Genomic DNA, 22,243 nt, shown 5'->3' on the forward strand with positions numbered 1-22,243 from the left:
CCCACACCCCCTCCACACACTCCCACAACCCCTCCACACACCCCCCACACCCTCTCCACACACTCCCCACACCCCACTCCACACACCTCCCACACCCCCCTCCACACACTCCCCCACCACCCTCCACACACCCCCCACACCCCCCTCCACACACTCCCCCACCCCCCAAACCCCCCTCCACACACTCCCCCACACCCCACGCCCCCCACACCCCCCTTCACACACTCCCCACACCCCCCTCCACACACTCCCCACACCCCCCTCCACACACTCCCCACACCCCCCTCCACACACTCCCCCCACCCCCCCACACCCCCCTCCACACACTCCCCCACACCCCCCACGCCCCCCACACCCCCCTCCACACACTCCCCACACCCCCCTTCACACACTCCCCCACACTCCCCCTCCATACACTCCCCACACCCCCCTCCACACACTCCCCACACCCCCCTCCACACACTCCCCACACCCCCCTCCACACACTCCCCACACCCCCCTCCACACACTCCCCACACCCCCTCCACACACTTCCCCACACCCCACGCCCCCCACACCCCCCTCCACACACTCCCCCTCCACACACTCCCCGCACCCCCCTTCACACACTCCCCCACACCCCACGCCCCCCACACACCCCTCCACACACTCCCCACACCCCCCTTCACACACTCCCCACACCCCCCTCCACACACTCCCCCACACTCCCCCTCCACACACTCCCCACACCACCCTTCACACACTTCCCACACCCCCCTCCACACACTCTCCCACACTCCCCCTCCACACACTCCCCGCACCCCCCTTCACACACTCCCCCACACCCCACGCCCCCCACACCCCTCTCCACACACTCCCCGCACCCCCCTTCACACACTCCCCCACACCCCACGCCCCCCACACCCCCCTCCACACACTCCCCGCACCCCCCTTCACACACTCCCCCACACCCCACGCCCCCCACACCCCCCCTCCACACACTCCCCACACCCCCCTTCACACACTCCCCACACCCCCCTCCACACACTCCCCACACCCCCCTCCACACACTCCCCACACCCCCCTCCACACACTTCCCCACACCCCACGCCCCCACACCCCCCTCCACACACTCCCCCACACTCCCCTCCCCACACCCCCCTCCACACATTCCCCCACACTCCCCTCCACACACCCCCCACATCACCCTCCACACACTCCCCCTCCCCACACCCCCTACAGCCCCCTCCACACACTCCCCCACACTCCCCCCCACACCCCCCACACCCCCCTCCACACACTCCCTCACACCCCCCTCCACACACCCCCACAACCCCCTCCACACACTCCCCCACACCCCCCTCCACACACCCCCCACAACCCCCTCCACACACTCCCCCACAGCCCCCTCTACACATCCCCCACTCCTCCTCCCCACACCCCCCACACCCCCCACACCCCCCACACCCCCCACACCCCCCACACCCCCTCCACACACTCCCCCACACCCCACGCCCCCCCACACCCCTGCCCCACGCCTCCCCTATACCCCCCTCCCCATGGCCCCACACACCTCCCTCCCCAACCCCCTCTCCATGCTCCCCACACCCCCCTCCCCACGGCCCCCACACCCCACGCCCCCCACACACCTGCCCCACGCCTCCCCTACACCCTCCTCCCCACGGCCCCCACACCCCCTCCCCACGCCCCCCCCACACCCGTGTCCCCCAAGTCCTTAGTGCAAATTGCCTTCATGCATTGACTGTGCTCTGGGCTTAGCTCTATCTGGTTGACCCTTGGAGGGTCGTTTCCATCTTGGGTGAGTAGGTGGTGTTTCGTTGGCAGTAGAGTTGCTGGTGGTTTCTATTTGTGCGTCCATGACCACTCCATTCTCTCTCCCCCCCCCCCCGCCAAGCCCCCACAGGTATGGCCTTGGTGGTGATAGGGTCTGGGGGCTGTGCCTTAGCACAGTTTGCTCTTTCAGTCTCATGGCGGTTGGTGCCATCGGGTGCCTGAGAGATGGAGCCGATCAGGGGCAGGGTATCGATACCGGTGCCGATGCCCTCCTGAGATCGCTTGGTCTCCAGCTTGTATATATTAGCTGCTTGTGGCCACACTCCATGGTGCATCACTCTGGTCCCAGGGACGCAGGCTACAGCATTGGGTAGCTCGCTGGACCTGTGTGCTCCCGATGGGTGTTTGCCCTCTGCATTGGCTGTATGCAGTTGAAATCCTACATCGCACAACGTTTCGTTACTCATTGTAAATAACCTGTAGCTCCGATCACAATCGCGCGACTTTTCTTTGCTTATTGCATGTACACAACTCTGATCATCAATTACACATTTTACATCTAACTCACAGTTGCTGTTCCATTGATTGAGAGTGTGGAACTGTCCCTTTAAGTGTGGTGAGTTGCAGGCCTCCTTTTGCTATCTTTCCCCCAATCCTCTTCTTCGTTTGGTGCCACGTGTTGCTCCATCAGCGCTGCACCTTGTGGTCTGCCGCCGCCATCTTTTTCTTCAGCGCTTCACCTCGTGGTTTGGGCGCCATCTTTCTTCCATCCACGATGTCGACTGCTGTGATCCGCTTCTCCCCAGATTCCGCCACCGAGGCTGAGAAGTTGCCCCTGGATCCGATTTTCTTCCTCCGGAGTCCTGCCACTGGAGCCTGGAAGGTTGTCTCAGCTGGATCATCTCCACGCAGTCGTGCTGAGCGGTCTGTGCCTCGGGTGCTGTGCTGGTCTGCTCTCTGGTGCCGGATCCAACCTCAGGTCGGGGTTTGCTTTGCTCTGAGCACGGGGGACGTCGATCGTTGGAGGGATGAAATCTTCCCAGCTCCAATGGATCTTCTCCATCCACCTTCTTCCGAGTAGCGTTGGTCCATCACCTGCAACAATCCACAGTGGTAACTTGTGCACCACGCCATCATGGAATACCTTTACATTCGCACTACCAACGACTGGGATAAGTTCATTGGTGTAGGTGTGCAGCTTTGCCTGAACCGGGACCAACTTGGGGTCGTTCAGCCTGATTGTCCCATAGCCTCTCAAAGGCTTCTTGATCCATTACTGACTGGCTCGCCCCCGTGTCCACTTCCACGAAGACTGGAATGCCTTTATCTCGACTTCCATCCTCAACGGGGAACATTCGGTGGTGCAGGTAAACATGCTGTATCATCGTGGAGCTGAGCTGCCTCTCTGACTATCGCTTCATAATCCGCGCTGGATTCATGGCCATCTGTAGACTCTTCATCAACACAGTGAGTCATATTTCTCTTATACATTCGCTGGAGGTGGCCCTTTGTGCTGCAGCCTTTACTTACATAGTCTTTAAAACGGCACTGGTGAGCCCTGTGATTCCCTCCGCAACACCAGCATGGTGCTACTCGATTAGTCCCCCCTCGGCGGACTCTGAGTTAAGGGACTCAGGGGCCTGTTCTCTCTTCCCTGAGGAGGTTCACGTTCTACAGTCCAGCCTCTAAAAGGTGCCAGTCTGTGCACACTACTTGCTGGGTTTAAGTCCTGAGGATGAGTCATCCGCCTAGAGCCGCAGGTCGAGGTCATGAATGCCTGGCTCATGGAGATGGCCTTCTGCAGTGTGACTTGTGGTATCTGCAGATAGTAGCTTATGAAGGCCAATTCTGATGACAAAGATATCCCACAGTGCTTCGGTGAGGTGGTCACCGAAATCACACGGTGCCGCCAGCCTCCTGAGGTCTGCAGCATATTTCGCGATTTCCTGGCCTTCGGGCCGTCGGTGGGTATAAAACCGGTGTCTGGCTCTGAGGATGCTCTCTTTGGGCTTGAGTTGTTCTTGGACCAGCGTTACAAGCTCCTCGTATGTCTTGGTCATTGTCTTCGCTGGTGCCAGCAAATCCCTGATGAGGTCATATACGGTAGGCCCACAACTGGTGAGCAGGATAGCTCTGCGCTTATCAGCCAGTGTGGCCGGATTGTCGCCTGCCAGGTCGTTTGCTGTGAAGAAATGGTCGAGCCTCTCCACAAAGGCTTCCCAATCATCACCATCGGCGAACTGCTGCAACATACCAAGGTTACGTGAAGGTCCATAATCTCGTCGCCAATTGTTATGTCTTCAGATGCTCTGATAATGACTCCACAAGACAATGTGTTGTACTTGAACTGTACTGATCTTAGTCCATTTAATGCAACTCCACATTGAGGATCACACCTGGTGGCCTGCCTTTTATACTAGGCCAGGCACACCTGTACAGGTAACCCACAAGTCTCCCACTGCAGTGCCCTCTGGTGGCACACCTTGTGATAGTACAAGCAGTAGGATGCATGACAAGAACCTCCACTTTTTTTGCATGCTTAACGCCCACTTAATGGCCATTTTACCGCTGAAATGACGTATAACGCCAAGATATCGCCCACTCTGGCACAAAATGCAAACTGCGGGGAATTTTTCAGAAACTTATCGCCGAGCGTTACTTTCCCCACGCGCTTAGCGCTGGGAAAACTATTACCGCCGCCCACTTTTTTGGGGCGGAATCAGTAGAATGGAAAAATTCAACGCCCATAATATCGCCCAGCGTTACTTTCCGCAGGATTTAACGCCGAGATTCGATATTAACGCCCGTACACTTTTTTTTGTTATAAAGAGCATATTCACCTAAACTAGTGGCCATGGAGATCGCCCAGCTTCACTTTCACCACCTCGCACACATATCGCCCACAATATCGCACGCCCAAAAAACCGCCCAGAAAAAGTTAAACTAACCGGAACTAATCACAGCGTTATGGACGCCATGTTCTAGATCACTTGTCGCGTCCTTTAAAAGGCTGCTGTGCTTCAACCTCGGGGGAGTTCGGATATACTCTGAAGGTCATTGGAGTTGATGTGAACATCTCTAAAAACATCTTGACCACACTGTGACCGATTGGAATTGAAGAGGTGTCTTCGTCGGGACATTCCTTGTTTAAGACCAATCGGTGGAAAACAGAGAGCTACTGCAATGGGGCCTGTCCTTTCTCACCTTCTCTTTCTGACCAAATACATGCAGCAGAGTCAACAGCGCCGAAGGAACGCTGCACTGCATTATGTGCTCAATGTAACACGTGCCAGACAGATGAGGAGGACCAGACGTTACACCCCCCGCAAGTACAAGCAGAAGCATTCTTACCTCGACTTGCCTGACACCACCTGCCTTCGGAGACTGCACTTCCATAAAGAGGTTATCACTGAGGTATGCCAGCTGATAAGGGGAGATCTGCAGCCTGCCAGCACCATCAGTACTACACTGTCCGTTGAGGTCAAAGTCACCGCGACACTGTCGTTCTACGCATCGGGTTCTTTTCAGGCCACAGCTGGCGACATTTTCAGTCTGTCTCAGCATGCCACACATTGCTGCATTAGACAGGTCACTGAAGCCCTGTACACACGCAGGAGGGACTTGATCAGCTTCCCTATGACCAGGGAGGCACAGACTGAGAGGGCTCTAGGATTCTCCAGAATTGCAAACTTCCCCAAGGTGCAGGGAGCAATAGACTGTACGCACATCACGATGCGGGCATCTTTTCAGGATGCTGAGGTTTTCAGGAACCGCAAGGGATTCCACTCCCTGAATGTGCAACTGGTTGTCGACCACCAGCAAATTATACTGGCAGTGAATGCTCAATTTCCGGGCAGCATCCATGATGCTCACGTGCTGCGTGAGAGCACTGTATCTGACTTGTTTAACAATTAGCCACAAGGTCAATGCTGGATGCTTGGGGACAAAGGATATGGCCTTGCCACCTGGCTGATGACCCCCCCTGCGTGACACCCACACTGAGGCCGAGAGGTGATACAACGAGAGCCACAGAGCAACTCGCAATATCGTTGAGAAAACCATTGGAGTGCTGAAGCAGCGCTTTAGATGCCTGGACTACTCTGGAGGCGAGCTCCAATACCACCCTGAGCAAGTAGTTCAATTCGTGGTGGTGTGCTCCATGCTACACAACTTGGCTATCAGCAGGAGACAAGAGTTGCCTGATGAGTCTGACAGTCCACCTCACCAGAGAGAGGAAGAGGAGGACGAGGAGGCGGACGCTGACATCGGCCCAGACAATCAGGCTGATGCTGAAACCCTGGCCCGGCCCCCTGTAGACCACATGAAAGGGCCCATGGCGGCATAGCTACCAGAGCCTTACGTCAGGAGCTCATCAATGATCGCTTTTCCTGAAAGAACGGTGTTAGTTACAAGGCTGACACACTGCTGGGTGTACAGGTCATATATCAATGGTGGGCATCACCTTGGTGACAGTTAAAGTTTAAGTTGTTTGAAGTTAAGTGTAGTTATACCCTTTGATGTTAAGGAATCACCAGCGTGTAATGGTGCAACTATCTGAGCCAATGTGCTACAAGGTTTTGTTAAATAAAAAACATTTAAACCGAACATTAGTCTGAAATCATCAACATTTCTGTAAAAACCAGCCCTCTCCCCCCACCGCCCCACTTCTCCTCCCCACCTCTATCCCTTCCCCTTCCTCTCCTGATTCCAAGCCACCTGGCCGAGGAGTTCCTCAGGTGATGCTTCATTGCGGGCTGACGATCGAAGTGCTGCTTGGACAGATACGGGAGAAGACGATCCCGAGGTGGGAACGTGCTCCGAGCCAGAAGCAAGATGTTGCTGCTGGCTCTCATGTGTGGTTGACAATGGGGGTGCATCACCTTGGGGTACAGTGCCACGCTCCGGGACCACTGGGAGCCCTCTGCCACCAGTGTTCCTGGCTACCAGCTCCAGGGCCTCCTCCATCCCTTCCATGTTATATCTTATTTGTTGGACAAAAACTCGGTGCCAACTATCTTCTTGGTGCTTAGTGGGCTTTTTGCTGCTGGCGAATCTCTGTCGTTCCTCCCACAACAGCTAAACAAGCACACACCACAGCCACACACGCTTTCAGTGCCTCTGAGCTCCCTCTCTCTCTGTCTCCTCTTCTGTGCATGTCATGATGACCCTTGACCTCCTGAATCATGGGAATCAAATGTTGCCATGCCGTTGCTAAGGACGGTCACACTTTACAGCAGAAGGTCCAAAAAATTTAACGCTACTGCCCATTTGATATCGCTCGCGGTAACGCCCATTTTCAAAAATAGAAACTAGGTGTTTTGAGAATGGGCGGGAAGCCGGTGATCTGAAAACCCTTTTTCACTGCCCACGCCTGAAATAACGCCCATTTTTGGGCGATAAACACAAAAGTGGAGGTTCTAGCCCATAGTCTCAGGATAAGGGGTCATCCATTTGGGGCTGAGATGAGGAGAAACTTCTTCACCCAGTGAGTGGTGAATCTTTGAAATTCTCTGCCCCAAAGGGCTGTGGAGGCTCAGTTGTTGAGTATATTCAAGGCTGAGATCGATAGATTTTTGGACTCTCAGGCAATCAAGGAATATGGGGATATGGGGAAGTGGAGTTGAGGTCAAAGATCAGTCATGATCTTATTGAATGGCGGAGCAGGCTCGAGGGGTCGTATGGCCTACTCCTGCTCCTGATTTTTATGTTTTTAGTCCTCGAGTTATAAAGGCCAGCATTCCATTAACCTTTTTGATTATTTTATGTACCTGTTTATTTTCAGTACCATTCACCAAGGCAGCAGCCACGGGCAGTACCAACATCAACAGCTCATAGTTTGAAAAGCGCTTTTTCACGTAATGAAATGCTCCAATGTGCTTCGGGGGATCTGAGCAGGAACATCGGAACAGAAGGAGGCCATTCAGCCACTCCAGGCCGTTCCGCCATTTAATGAGATTATGGGCGAGCTGTGTCTTAACTCCACCCGCCCACCTTCGTTCCGTATCCCCTCATACCCTTCGTCAACAAAAACCGAACAATCTCAGTCTTGACATTTTCAATTGAGTCCTAGCATCCTCAGCCTTGTAGGGAGAGAGTTCCAGATTTCCACATTGCTGTTTGTGGGAGCTTGCTGTGCGTAAATTGGCTGATGCATTTCCTGCATTACAACAGTGCCTACACTTCAAAAAAGTATTTCATTGGCTGTAAAGCGCATTGGGACGTCCCGACATTGTGAAAGGCGCTCTCTTTCATACCCTCCCGAGGTTATGAGGCCGAAAGTGATGGCCTTGCCGCCCACTGCCGCCCAGTGCTGCCCACTGCCGCCCAGTGCCGCCCACTGCCGCCCAGTGCTGCCCACTGCCGCCCAGTGCCGCCCAATGCTGCCCAGTGCCGCCCACTACCGCCCAGTGCTGCCCAGTGCCGCCCAGTGCTGCCCACTACCGCCCAGTGCTGCCCGGTGCCGCCCAGTGCCACCCAGTGCCGCCCACTGCCGCCCACTACCACCCAGTGCTGCCCAGTGCCGCCCAGTGTTGCCCACTGCCGCCCAGTGCTGCCCACTACCGCCCCGTGCTGCCCAGTGCCACCCAGTGCTGCCCACTACCGCCCAGTGCTGCCCAGTGCCGAGCAGTGCCACCCAGTGCCGCCCAGTGCCGTCCAGTACCACCCAGTGCCGCCCACTGCTGCCCACTACCGCCCAGTGCTGCCCAGTGCTGCCCAGTGCTGCGCAATGCCACCCAGTGCTGCCCAGTGCCGCCCAGTGCTGCCCAGTGCTGCCCACTGCCGCCCAGTGCTGCCCACTGCCGCCCAGTGCCGCCCACTGCCGCCCAGTGCCGCCCAGTACTGCCCAGTGCCGCCCAGTGCCGCCCAGTGCTGCCCAGTGCCGCCCACTGCCGCCCAGTGCCGCCCAGTGCCGCCCGCTGCCGCCCACTACCACCCAGTGCTGCCCAGTGCCGCCCAGTGTTGCCCAGTGCCGCCCAGTGCTGCCCACTGCCGCCCAGTGCTGTCCAGCCCAGTGCTGCCCAGTGCCGTCCAGTACCACCCAGTGCCGCCCACTACCGCCCAGTGCTGCCCAGTGCCGCCCAGTGCTGCTCACTGCCACCCAGTGCTGCCCAGTGCCGCCCAGTGCCGCCCGCTGCCACCCACTGCCGCCCAGTGCCGCCCACTGCCGCCCAGTGCCGCCCACTGCCGCCCAGTGCCGCCCAGTGTCGCCCAGTGCTGCCCACTGCCGCCCAGTGCCGCCCAGTGCCGCCCACTGCCGCCCAGTGCTGCCCATTGCCGCCCAGTGCTGCCCAGTGCCGCCCACTGCCGCCCAGTGCTGCCCACTGCCGCCCAGTGCTGCCCACTGCCGCCCAGTGCTGCCCAGTGCCGCCCAGTGCTGCCCAGTGCCGCCCAGTGCCATCCACTGCCACCCAGTGCCGCCCACTGCCGCCCAGTGCCGCCCACTGCTGCCCAGTGCCGCCCAGTGCCGCCCACTGCTGCCCAGTGCCGCCCACTGCTGCCCAGTGCCGCCCACTGCTGCCCAGTGCCGCCCAGTGCCGCCCACTGCTGCCCACTACCGCTGACATTCCTCTGCTCGAACCGCCCAGTGCCACTTTCGCTGTGGCCTGGAGCGGGCGGGAGGGGAGAGCCGCCGGGAAGTGCCCGCCGACGTCAGCGGACGGCCGATGCGTGTAAGTAGACTCCCGCCCTCCCGCCGAGATGCCGGATTGGTGCGGGCGGGAGTCGCGGCAGGACGGCGGTGTTGCGCGGAGGCAGCTTTGTCCCCGACGGTGAGTGTCAAGATCCTGTAAATATAGATTTTTAACCAATAAGGGAATTAAGGGTTACGGGGAGCGGGCGGGTAAGTGGAGCTGAGTCCACGGCCAGATCAGCCATGATCTTGTTGAGTGGCGGAGCAGGCTCGAGGGGCTAGATGGCCTACTCCTGTTCCTAATTCTTATGTTCTTATAAAGAGGTAAGTGAAGTTTATTTAAATTATTTCTTTACTGGGACTTACCTGGATGGGGTCTCCTGAAGGTCCTCAGATGGTTTTTGGGAGCTTTTTTGGATGCTTTTTATTTTTACCTCTTCGACCCTCCGTGGGCCCGACTCCATCCTCGGCGGCACTTGGGCGGCAAGTGGCTCTTGCCCGCCGAGAGTGAGACCTCCCGCCCGCTGCCCGCCCAGATTGGCGGCGTACGTCGCAGATTTGCCGCCCGCCGACCTTCGAGGGACCTGGGTGATGAAAACTCTGCCCAAAGTGCCGTCCGGTATCTCGGCGGCCATCGGCGGCCATCGGCGGCCATCGGCGGCACTTTGGGTGGGCGGTGGCCTTCATCAAATGCGGGCCCAGTATCTTTAGTTGACCATCTCCCCAGCAGGTTGAGTGAGTTCGGTGCAGTCCAAGATGTGGTCCTTCGCATGTTGTCTTGGGAGGGAATGGTCTTGATTGGCCAACTGACCTTCTCGCAAGTCTGCAAGGTACATGTGGACGAAGGAGGCCATTCAGCCCGTCCTACGACCTGAAAATCCTGTCGTTCCCCTGCCTCAGAAGCCAACCGATTCCAAGGTTTTTATTGCATCCATTTGTTGATGATTCTTTGCCTGACAAGAATTTGCCGATACCAGACTAACCTTTTCCATTTGCAATGTTTGAACTTGTGTATTCCTCTTGTCTGACATCCACGAGGCTTTTTTTTTTTATCGTCTTAGGAATTCTTATTGACCATTCTCCCTTTCAGAGAGGGGATTTTTTTCCCCTCCACCCCTCATAAAATACTCGAACCCTCGTACAACTTCCCCAGACCGAGTATCAAATCCCCTGGGACATTCCAGCTCACAAGTCCCGCTCTGATGTGATGTGTAAACAGAATTGAAAGTGATGCTGCATTTTTGGCAGTTCGGGCTGTGCGTATCGTGTGACCTAACTCCTGGAACGCTGGTGGTCGTCTTAATGATGGAATGGAGAGCACATGAAACTCGGGACTCCTGCCTTCTGCGGTGTGTCAGCCTCGTCTCAGTTGGTAGCACTCTCTCTCTCTCTCTCTCTCTCTCACCTCTGAGTCAGATAGGTCATGGGTTCAAGTCCCACTCCAGAGACTTAAATTCCAGCATCGCACACATTCCAGGCTGAAACTCCCAGTGTAATACTGAGGGAGTGCTGCACTGTCGGAAGTGCCGTCTTTCAGATGAGACACTAAACCGAGGCCCGAGGGTGGAAGTAAAAGTTGCCATGGTGCTTTTCAATAAAGAGCAAGCGAGTTCTCCTGGTGTGCAACTCCCTCAACCTTAAAACAGAGGCTCTGGTCATTTATTGCTGTAAGAACATGAGAACACAAGAAATAGGAGCAGGAGTAGGCCATACGGCCCCTCGAGCCTGCTCCGCCATTTAACACTGTTGTGTATGGAGAAAGAGTCAGACTGAACACTGTGAGCTCAAAGTAAAGTGTGACCTTAGTCTTTTATTACAGGTCTCCAGAGTGCCTCTCCAACCTATGAGGCCTCCTTAAATACCTGTGCTCCCAAGGTATTATGGGATCCCTTGGGACTCCGGGGAATGAGCCCTCTGGTGGCTGTACAGAGGAAATACAAATCCAAATATATTATAACACTCCACCCCCCAAAGTCAATAGTGTAACTATTTACAATATGAGTCGATCTGGGGCCCTTCTTGCCCTGGTTGATTGTCTCGGTGTGAAAGCTGGTGTTGTTGAATCATTTGTTGGGCCCTCGCTGGGCTGCTGTGCAGCTGGCCTTGCTGGGCTGCCTGGTGTGTTGGGCCCTGCTGGGCTGCTGTGCAGCTGGCCTTGCTGGGCTGCCTGGTGTGTTGGGCCCTGCAGGGCTGCTGTGGATGATGGGTTCTGCTTCGTGGTCAAATGTGGTGCCGGTTGCCACTGGTGTGTATGTTGGGGGATCAAAAAAGGAAGGGTCCAAGGTGGGTTGCTCAGGGTAGTCCGTGAATATGAGTTTGATTTGGTCCAAATGTTTCCGCTGAATGAGTCCATTTGAAAGTCTGATCCGAAACACCCTGCTCCCCTCTTTGGCCACGACAGTGCCGGGAAGCCACTTGGGACCTTATCCATAATTTAATACAAATACAGGATCATTGACTTCAATCCTGCGTGACACATTTGACACATTTTACAGATATATAAAACGTAAAAGGCCGCAATCCTCCTTCCCAGGAACTCCACTTCAGGCGCCCGGAAAATGCACTTTGAGCGTTTTAACCTGAGCCCCACGCGGTTGAGTCAACTAAGAACCTCCAGGTTCTGCAGGTGCTCGACTGTGTCCCGACCTGTGACCAAGATGTCATCCTGGAAGACCACGGTGTGTGGGACCGACTTCAGTAAACTTTCCATGTTTCTCTGGAATATCGCCGCCGCTGATCGGATTCCAAACAGGCATCTGTTATAAACAAAAAGACCTTTGTGCGTGCTGATGCAGGTGAGGGCCTTCGATGATTCCTCCAGTTCCTGCATCATGTAGGCTGAAGTCAGATCCAGCTTCGTGAACGTCTTTCCTCCCGCCAGCGTTGCAAAGAGGTCATCGGCTTTTGGTAGTGGGCATTGGTCCTGCAGGGAGAAACGATTGATAGTTACTTTGTAATCGCCACAGATTCTGACGGTGCCGTCTCCCTTGAGGACTGGGACAATAGGACTGGCCCACTCGCTGAACTCGATCGGTGAAATGATGCCCTCTCTTTGCAGCCGGTCTCGCTCGATCTCTACCCTTTCTCTCATCATGTACGGCACTGCTCTCGCCTTGTGATGGATGGGTCGGGCCCCCGGAATGAGGTGGATCTACACTTTTTCTCCTTTGAATTTCCCGATGCCTGGTTCGAACAGTGAAGGAAATTTGTTTAAGTCCTGGGCACACGAAGTGTCGTCAGCGGGCGATAGCACTCGGACCTTGTCCCAGTTCCAGCGTATCTTTCCCAGCCAGCTCCTGCCGAGCAGCATGGGACCATCGCCCAGTACCACCCAGAGTGATGGCTTGTGCACCGCTCCATCGTAGGAGACCTTTACTGTAGCACTGTCAATTACGGGAATCAGTTCTTTAGTGTAAGTTCTTAGTCTCGTGCGAACTGGAGTTAAGACTGGCCTTGAGGCCTTGTTGCATCACAACCTTTCGAAAGTCTTTTTGCTTGCGCCCGTGTCCAGCTCCATTGACACTGGGAGTCCATTTAGTTCAACATTCAGCATTATCAGGGGACAATTCGTGGTGAATGTGTGCACCCCTTGTACCTCTGCCTCCTCTATCTGAGGCTCTGGTTCGTAGTAATCCTCCGTGGATCTGTCCTCCTCTGCAACGTGGTGGTTTGCAGGTTTAACAGCCTTAGCAGCTCGCTAAGTTACAATTATGGATCCCTTGGGATTCCGGGGATTGAGCCCTCTGGTGGCTGTACAGAGTAAGTACAAGTCTACATATATAACAAACACGATCATGGCTGATCTGATCATGGACTCAGCTCTTGTTCCCTGCCCGCACTCCATCACCCCTTAACCCCTTATCGGTTAAGAAACTGTCTATCTCTGCTGAGGCAGCAAATTCCACAGATTTACAACTCTTTGAGAGAAGAAATTCCTCCTCATCTCAGTCTTAAATGGGCGGCCCCTTATTCTAAGATCATGCCCTCTAGTTCTCGCCTCCTTGGTCAGTGGAAACATCCTCTCTGCATCCACCTTGTCAAGCCCCGTCATAATCTTACACGTTTCGATAAGGTCATCTCTCATTCTTCTGAATTCCAATGAGTAGAGGCCCAACCTACTCAACCTTTCCTCATAAGTCAATCCCCTCATCCCCGGAATCGACCTAGTGAACCTTCACTGACCGGCCTCCAAAGCAAGTATATCCTTTCTTAAATATGGAAACCAAAACTGCACGCAGTATTCCAGGTGTGGCCTCACCAATACCCTGTACTAACTGTAGAAAGACTTCCCTGCTTTTATACTCCATCCCCTTTGAAATAAAGGCCACGATTCCATTTGCCTTCCTGATCACTTGCTGTACCTGCATACTAACCTTTTGTGTTTCATGCACAAGTACCCCCAGGTCCCGCTGTACTGCGGCACTTTGCAATTTTTCTCCATTTAAATAATAACTTGCTCTTTGTGCTATTTGTGGGAGCTTGCTGTGCAAAAATTAGCTGCCATGTTTCCTACATTACAACAGTGACTACCTCGAATGATACAACACAGAATCAGTCCATTCGGCCGATCGTGCCCGTACTAGCTCTTTGTTAGAGCTATCCAATTAAACCCGCACTTTCCCCATCGCCCTATCATTTTTTCCCTTCAAGTATTTATCCAATTCCTTTTGGAAAATTAAATCTGCTCCCACCGCCCTTCAGGCAGTGCGTTCCCGATCACAACAACTCCCTGCATAAAAAATTGTTTCCTCATGTCTCCTCTGGTTCTTTAGCCAATCACCTTAAACCTGGGTCCTCTGGTTACCGACCCTTCTGCCACTGGGAACTGTTTCTCCTTAGTTACTCTATCAAAACCCCTCATGATTTTGAACACCTCTTATCAAATCTCCTTTCAACCTTCTCTGCTCCAAGCAGAAAAACCCCAGCTTCTCCAGTCTGTCCGCGTAACTGAAGTCCCTCATCCCTGGAACCATTCTCGTAAATCTCCTCTGCGCCCTCTCTAAGGCCTTCACATCCTTCCTAAAGTGCGGTGCCCAGAATTGGACACAATACTCCAGCGTGAGGCCTAACCAGTGTTTTATAAACAAGGTTCCGCGTAACTTCCTTGTTTTTGTACTCTATTCCTCAGTTAATAAAAGCCCGGGATCCCATATACTTTTTTAATAGCTTTCTCAACTTCTCCTGCTACCTTCAAAGATGTCTGACATACACCCCCAGGTCTTTCTGTTCCTGTGCCCCCTTTAGAATTGTACCCTTTAGTTTATCTCGCCTCTTCTCATTCTTTTACCAAAATGAATCACCTCACATTTCTTTGTGTTAAATTACTTTGACCATTTCACCAGTCTGCCTGCATCCTCCTGAAGTCTGTTGCTGTCCTCGTCATCGCGTACCACATACTTCAAAGGTACGGCATTGGTTGTAAAGTGCTTTCGGACATCCTGAGGTCATGAAAGGCGCTATAGAAATGCAAGTTCTTTCTTTTATTTATTAAAGAGAGGGAGTCACGCTATCAGTACTCATAAAAAAATCGGAGGCCACCCCGACCTGTGCGAGAGCACCACGGCAGGTCAGGGCTATAAATAGAACTGGATTGCCGGGCCCTAGAACATGGTGGGCGGAGGTGTGACACATGAGAGTACGGGGCCCCGAAGAGCCGAGGGCCCAGGGGGCAGCACGGGCCCAGCCCACACTGTGCGATAGTTGTGCGCACTGGGTCCGTGCAGCAGAGCAGGTCTCCAGTCATCCTGGTTCAACCCTCGCCACTGGACCAAGACCTCGCTCTGTCAAGCCCGTGTGGTGGCTGGTGTACAACGGCCACCCCACGTTAATAAAATCCACGCACAGGCATCTTCAATTGGAGACACTCCCTCAATTGGAGTTCAGGACTGGAACATTGGGTCCTTCATTGAAACATCTGTGAACTTTTGTGGAAGTACTCATCCTCGTTCGAGGGGCTGCCTATGACATGACTCATTAAAAGGAAGTATCACCATTAGCTTTGCTAACAGAGACCCTCACCATCAGTACATCCTGCACACAGTACTCGAGCTGTGGTTGAACAAATGACTTGTATAAATTTACCATTTCTTCTTTACTCTCACACTCTGTCCCTATTTATAAACCCAAAATGCCTCTGGCCTTTTTAGGGCTTTATCTACCGGCACCTGTATTTGAATGCCTCGGTCTCTCTCTCTGACATTGCACTCCCTTTCAATTAAGTGTGTGTCCTCATTGTTTGTTGATCCTCCCACTTACAGGGCCCAAGTTTCGGCCTCAGTTGCTCCTGATTTTTTGGAGCAACTGGTGTAGAACGGAGTATCTTAGAAATCGGAATTCTCGGCATTTAGGTTGCTCCAGTTCTAGTCAGCTAGAACAGTTTCACTTTGGAACAGAATTTTGTTTTCAAAAGGGGGCGTGTCCGGCCACTTACGCCTGATTTCAAAGTTTCGGCAGTGAAAACTTACTCCAAACTAACTTAGAATGGAGTAAGTGAAGATTTTTGTACGCTCGAAAAAACCTTGTCTACACTTTAGAAAATCAGGTGTAGGTTACAAATCAGGCATAGGGAATGGTGGGGGTGGGTTTAAAGGGAAGTTTACAAACATTAAACACTTAGTTTTACAAATAAAGAGCCATCATCAACAATAAATGATAAAAACACCAATAAATCAATCAAAAAAAATTAATAAGAAATAAATTTTTAAAAAATCAAGAAATAAAACATTTTCTACTTACCGACTGCAGCACCGGGAGCCCTCCAACAGCGTGCTGGGATACCCCCCTCAGTGTGTCTCTGTCAGTGTCTCTATCTCTCTGTCTGTCTGTCTGTCTATGTGTGTCTCTCACTCTCTGTCTGTCAGTGTCTGTGTTTCTGACAGCAGGGGGAGGATGGGGAGGGGGGGTGGAGGGGTGGAGGGGAGGGGGAGGAGGGCTGGTGGAGTGGGGAGAGGGGTGTAGTGGCGGAGAGGGGGTGGGGGGGAGGGGGGTGACAAGGGAGGGAGGGGAGGGGGGGTGAGAAGGGAGGGAGGGGAGGGGGTGAGAAGGGAGGGGAGGGGGGGTGAGAAGGGAGAGGGGTGAGAAGGGAGGGAGGGGAGGGGGGTGAGAAAGGAGGGAGGGGAGGAGGGGGGGAGAGGTTGGAGGAGGGAGGTGGAGGAGGGGGGTTGAGAGAAGGGAGGGAGGGAGGGGAGGGGGGAAGAGAAGGGAGGGAGGGGAAGGGGGAGAGAAGGGGGAAAGTGAGAGAGAGAGAGAGAAGGGAGCGAGAGAGAAAGGAGAGGGAGGCTGAACGGGCTGGGCCCAAGACTTCGAGCTTAGACTTACCGGATTGACAGGTAGGTGGCGTCGGGTCCGGGGTCCGGGGGGGTCTGGAGCACGGCTCGGGGAGGGGGGGGGGAGATCGGTCGGGGGGGCGGGGTGGGGGGGGAGATCGGTCGGGGGGGGGGAGGAGATCGGTCGGTGGGGGGGGAGGAGATCAGTCGGGAGCGGAGGTCGGTCAGGGAGGGAGGGGAAGGTGGGGAGCGGGGGAAGCGGAGGTCGGGTCGGGGATGGGGGGGGCGGTCCGGTGGGGGGGTGGGAGCGGGAGTCAAGTCGGGTCAGGTCCGGTCCGGAGGCGGGAAGCGGGAGTCGAGTCGGATCGGCAGGAAGCAGGAGCTGGCCGTGGGAGGAGCCTTATTCACGCAGCCCCAGTGAGGCCTTTCGGCCAGGGCTAGGGGCTGTGTGCTTCGGGCCCCTCCCACACAGTTTTGGGCGCCTGGAGCTACTGCACATGCGCGCCCACTGTAGCGCGCATGTGCAGAGATCCCGGCACTGTTTTCAGCGCAGGGACCTAGCTCCACCCCCTACAGCTCCTGCTGCGTTGCGCCGAGGGCCAGAGGACCAGCAGGGAGCCGGAGAATCTGGAAGTTTTTTTTAGGTGCACTTCGACCCGAAACTTGGGCCCATTGACACTAATCCACGTTAAACTGCATCAGCCACCAGCCTGCCCGTCCCACCGGCCTGTCTGTGTACTTCCTGAAGTCAATTCAAATCCTCCTCGCAAATCGTCGAACCTCCCATATTCATGGTGTCAGCGAATGTCAGGATTGTTTCCCCCGATACCCAAATCAAAATCGTTGGTAAATAAACAGAAACAGGGAACAGATGGTGGGAACTCTGACGCAGTAACAGGAGAAGTTGGAAACACTCACTCGGTCAGGCGACATCTACATAAGAACATAAGAAATAGGAGCAGGAGTAGGCCATATGGCCCCTCGAGCCTGCTCCGCCATTTAATACGATCTGGGCTGATCTGATCATGGACTCAGGTCCACTTCCCTGCCCGATCCCGATAACCCCTTATTCCCGTAGCATTTAAGAAACTGTCTATCTCTGTCTTAAATTTATTCAATGTCCCAGTTTCCACAGCTCTCTGAGGCAGCGAATTCCACAGATTTACAATCCTCTGACAGAAGGAATTTCTCTTCATAGTTTTAAATGGACGGCCCCTTATTCTAACATTATGTCCTCTAGTTCCAGTCTCCCCCATCAGTGGAAACATCCTCTCTGCATCCACCTTGTCAAGCCCCCCCATAATGTTATACGTTTCGATAAGGTCACCTCTCATTCTTCTGAATTCCAACAAGTAGAGACCCAACCTACTCAACCTTTCCTCATAAGTCAACCCCCTCATCCCCGGAATCAACTTAGTGAACCTTCTCTGAACTGCCTCCAAAGCAAGTGTATCCTCTTGTAAATATGGAAACCAAAACTGTATGCAGTATTCCAGGTGTGGCCTCACCAATACCCTGTATAACTGTATAATCTGTGGAGAAGCCAGTCAGTTCATGCTTCAGTTCCAAGACCATTAGAATCAAAGGCCCATAACCGCCACTTTTGTGCTTATTGCCCAAAAATGGGCGTTATTTCCGGCGTGGGCGGTAAAAAAGGGTTTTCAGATCGCCGGCTTCTCGCCCATTCTCAAAACACCTAGTTTACATTTTTGAAAATGGGCGTTACCGCGAGCGATATCAAATGGGCAGAAGCATACATTTTTTTTGACCTTCTGCCGTAAAGTGTGGCCGTCCTTAGCAACGGCATGGTAACGCTCAATTCCCGCGATTCTGGAGGTCAAGGGTCACCATGACATGCGCAGAAGAGGAGACAGAGAGAGAGGGAGCTCAGAGGGACTGAAGGCGTGTCTGGGTGTGGTGTGGCTGCTTTGGGAGGAAGGAGGGAGACTTTAGAGCTTCACAGCAAGTAGGCAAACAAAAAGTAGTTGTTACCAGCCGCATATTTGACCGAATTTGGCCTATAATGGAGAGAGAGGAGGAGGCATCACAGCACGCTGTGGAGACTGACACTGGAGAGAGCAGTGAGGTGGGAGAGGAGCACATTGGAGGGCTCAAAAGAGTCAAGAGGTTCTCGGACGAGGCAAATGCCTCCCTCCTGCAGGAGGTCGAGTTACGCTGGGGTGATTTGACACAGGGAGGGTGTGGGAAGCCCACCCCAAAGGCCGACCAGAAGATATGGACCGAGATAGCAGAGGTGGTCTCGTCGGTGACCAATGAGGTTCGTGAGGACAACCAATGCCGCAAACGATGGAACGACCTTGTGAGATCTGCAAGAGTAAGTATTACATTGATTTAGAGGTACTTATGTATTTATATAATTTGATTTGTAACAGTCATGAGTGACTATCAGCAGATGTGAGGTCTTTCACTTTTACCGGGAATGTTTTACTCAAAGCCTGTGGTCACGGTGTACGTCTTTAGTTAAAGAATGATAATTATCATAATAATCATGATTACATCTGTCGGTTATGTGTTGTATCAGTCTCTGTGACAGTACCCAGCAACGATATCACGCAATGATCTCATGCCATGTCGTCCTGTCACCTTTTACAGAAGAAGCTATTGACGATGAGGTCCGTGCAGAGGTGAACGGGTGGGGGGCCACCAGTCCCCAGTGACATCACTGAGATGGAGGAGCGGGTGCTCGCACTCGTGGGGAAGCACCCCCGGACAGCCACGGACGCAACTGCAGACCCTGAAGTGATGCCACGTGAGTAAAGTTTACACCATTACGTGATGTAAAGTCAATAGATGCCACACCCACTCATATCCGAACAATTATATATGATAGATGATTTCTAAAAGTGTCATAGAAATAACACTGGCCTAATGAAAATCATTGCAATGCACAATGTGTTGATGGTCATGAAATGTGATGTCTGTGATGATTTTGAGAGCGGTGGTGCTTATATCGTGCATATGCTGTGTGTAGCGCTGGACTCACCTTGTGACCCTAGCACCCCCTTCTCCTCTAATAACCTCATTTGTGTCTTGCAGCTCAGCCAGCAGCGCGGCCCCAGGCAAGACCACAGAGGCCAGAAGGTGGGGGCGCGGGGCAGGAGTCGGCAGACGATCCCACATCTGGTGCTGAGGAGCTCCGATTGTCGCCCGTCAATCCGCTGGGTCTGTTCTCCACGGTGACTGCGCAGACTTCAAAGAACCTCCATCGCCACGCTCCAGAACCCATTCCACCCAAGGGCATCTAGTGGTCCTCTGGTCATTCCCGCCTCCACTCTGGAGGTGCCGGTCCCAAGCACCTCTCCAAAGGGCACCCCATTTGTCCCCAGGACGGCGCCGACCCCATGGAGGCCTCGTGGACGCGGCAGGTCTGTTCCACGAGCGCCACATGACAGCGGAGAGATGGTACAGTTGTCCAGGAGGACTGTAGACATTGGTGACCAGCTCATCGAAGTATTGGGGGGCATATCCCGACAGCTGGCCACCATGACCAAGTACATTCCGTGGATGGCGGAGGCCCTGGATGCGATCGCCAGGAACACTGTTGCCACAGGCCTCCCAGTAGTCCCCGAGCGCGGCACTCCACCCCTAGGTTCCACACCACTACTGTGAATGACAGATGAGAGCAAGGACCAAGATCCTGCTTCTGCATCAGAGAATGTAGCCCCCTCGGCACCCCCCGCTCCCGTACCCATGAAACGACTGCATCTGCCTTCATCCCCCCCAATGAGGCACTGCCTGAGGAGCTCCTCGGCCAGGCGCCGTGGAGCGACGAGTGGAAGGGGTAGAGGTGGGGAGAAGAAGGGGAGGGGGGAAAGAAAGTGAGGTGCATGTCCGCAGGTGATGGCTGTGTTATATCTCCATCTGGGTGTATGCAATTTCTGGCAATGTATGGGGGGAGGGGACCACGCTCCTGCTTTGCCTTTGTATTCTGTGTTGCTGGACATGTTGAACATGTGATTGATGTCTATGATGGAAAATGTGGGATGTGGGCAGGGGTTGGGTGTTATTGCCTGTGATACTTATGATTTCAGACCAATGTTGGTATTAAACTTTTGTTATTGAACATAACCTTGTTGCGCATTGTCTCAGATAGCTGGACCGTTACACACTGGTGATTCCTTTCCATGAAAGGGTTAAATACAACTTAACATCAATCAACGTAAACTTTAACTGGCACCAAGATGATGGGCACCATTGATGTCTGAGCTGCACACACACAGCAGTGTGTTGGCGTTGTCACTCACATCAATGCTATTTCAGTCAAATCTTTTCGATATCAGCTCCTTACGTAAGAGTGGGATTTAACAAATGCCAGCCACACTGCTGGCATTCGTTCCGGTTAGCTCCGCTTTTTGTGGGCGGTTTTTTGAGCGAGCGATATTGTGGGCGATATGTGTGCGAGGTGGTGAAATTGAAAATGGGCGATCTTCATGGCCGCTAGTTTGGGTAAATCTGCTCTTTACGACAAAAAACAGTGGGCGGGCGTTAATATTGAATCTCGGCGTTAATTCCGTGCGGAAAGTAACGTTGGCCGATATTACGGGCGTTGAATTCGCCCATTCTGCTGATTCCACCCAAAAAAAGTGGGCGGGCGGTGATATTTCTTCTCGGCGTTATGCCCATGGTGAAAATAACGCTTGCCGATAAGTCTCCTAACAAAGCCCGTCAGTTTCCATTTTGTGCCGGAATGGGCGATAGCTGGGTGTTATAGAAACATAGAAACATAGAAACATAGAAAATAGGTGCAGGAGCAGGCCATTCAGCCCTTCTAGCCTGCACCGCCATTCAATGAGTTCATGGCTGAACATGAAACTTCAGTACCCCCTTCCTGCTTTCTCGCCATAACCCTTGATCCCCCGAGTAGTAAGGACTTCATCTAACTCCCTTTTGAATATATTTAGTGAATTGGCCTCAACTACTTTCTGTGGTAGAGAATTCCACAGGTTCACCACTCTCTGGGTGAAGAAGTTTCTCCTCATCTCGGTCCTAAATGGCTTACCCCTTATCCTCAGACTGTGACCCCTGGTTCTGGACTTCCCCAACATTGGGAACATTCTTTCTGCATCTAACCTGTCTAAACCCGTCAGAATTTTAAACGTTTCTATGAGGTCCCCTCTCATTCTTCTGAACTCCAGTGAATACAAGCCCAGTTGATCCAATCTTTCTTGATAGGTCAGTCCCGCCATCCCGGGAATCAGTCTGGTGAACCTTTGCTGCACTCCCTCAATAGCAAGAATGTCCTTCCTCAAGTTAGGAGACCAAAACTGTACACAATACTCCAGGTGTGGCCTCACCAAGGCCCTGTACAACTGTAGCAACACCTCCCTGCCCCTGTATTCAAATCCCCTCGCTATGAAGGCCAACATGCCATTTGCTTTCTTAACCGCCTGCTGTACCTGCATGCTAACCTTCAATGACTGATGTACCTTCCCTTTTCCTAATCTGTCACCATTCAGATAATAGTCTGTCTCTCTGTTTTTACCACCAAAGTGGATAACCTCACATTTATCCACATTATACTTCATCTGCCATGCATTTGCCCACTCACCTAACC

The sequence above is a fragment of the Pristiophorus japonicus genome, chromosome 2 (assembly GCF_044704955.1).
Source record: "Pristiophorus japonicus isolate sPriJap1 chromosome 2, sPriJap1.hap1, whole genome shotgun sequence".
Taxonomy (NCBI): Eukaryota; Metazoa; Chordata; class Chondrichthyes; family Pristiophoridae; genus Pristiophorus; species Pristiophorus japonicus.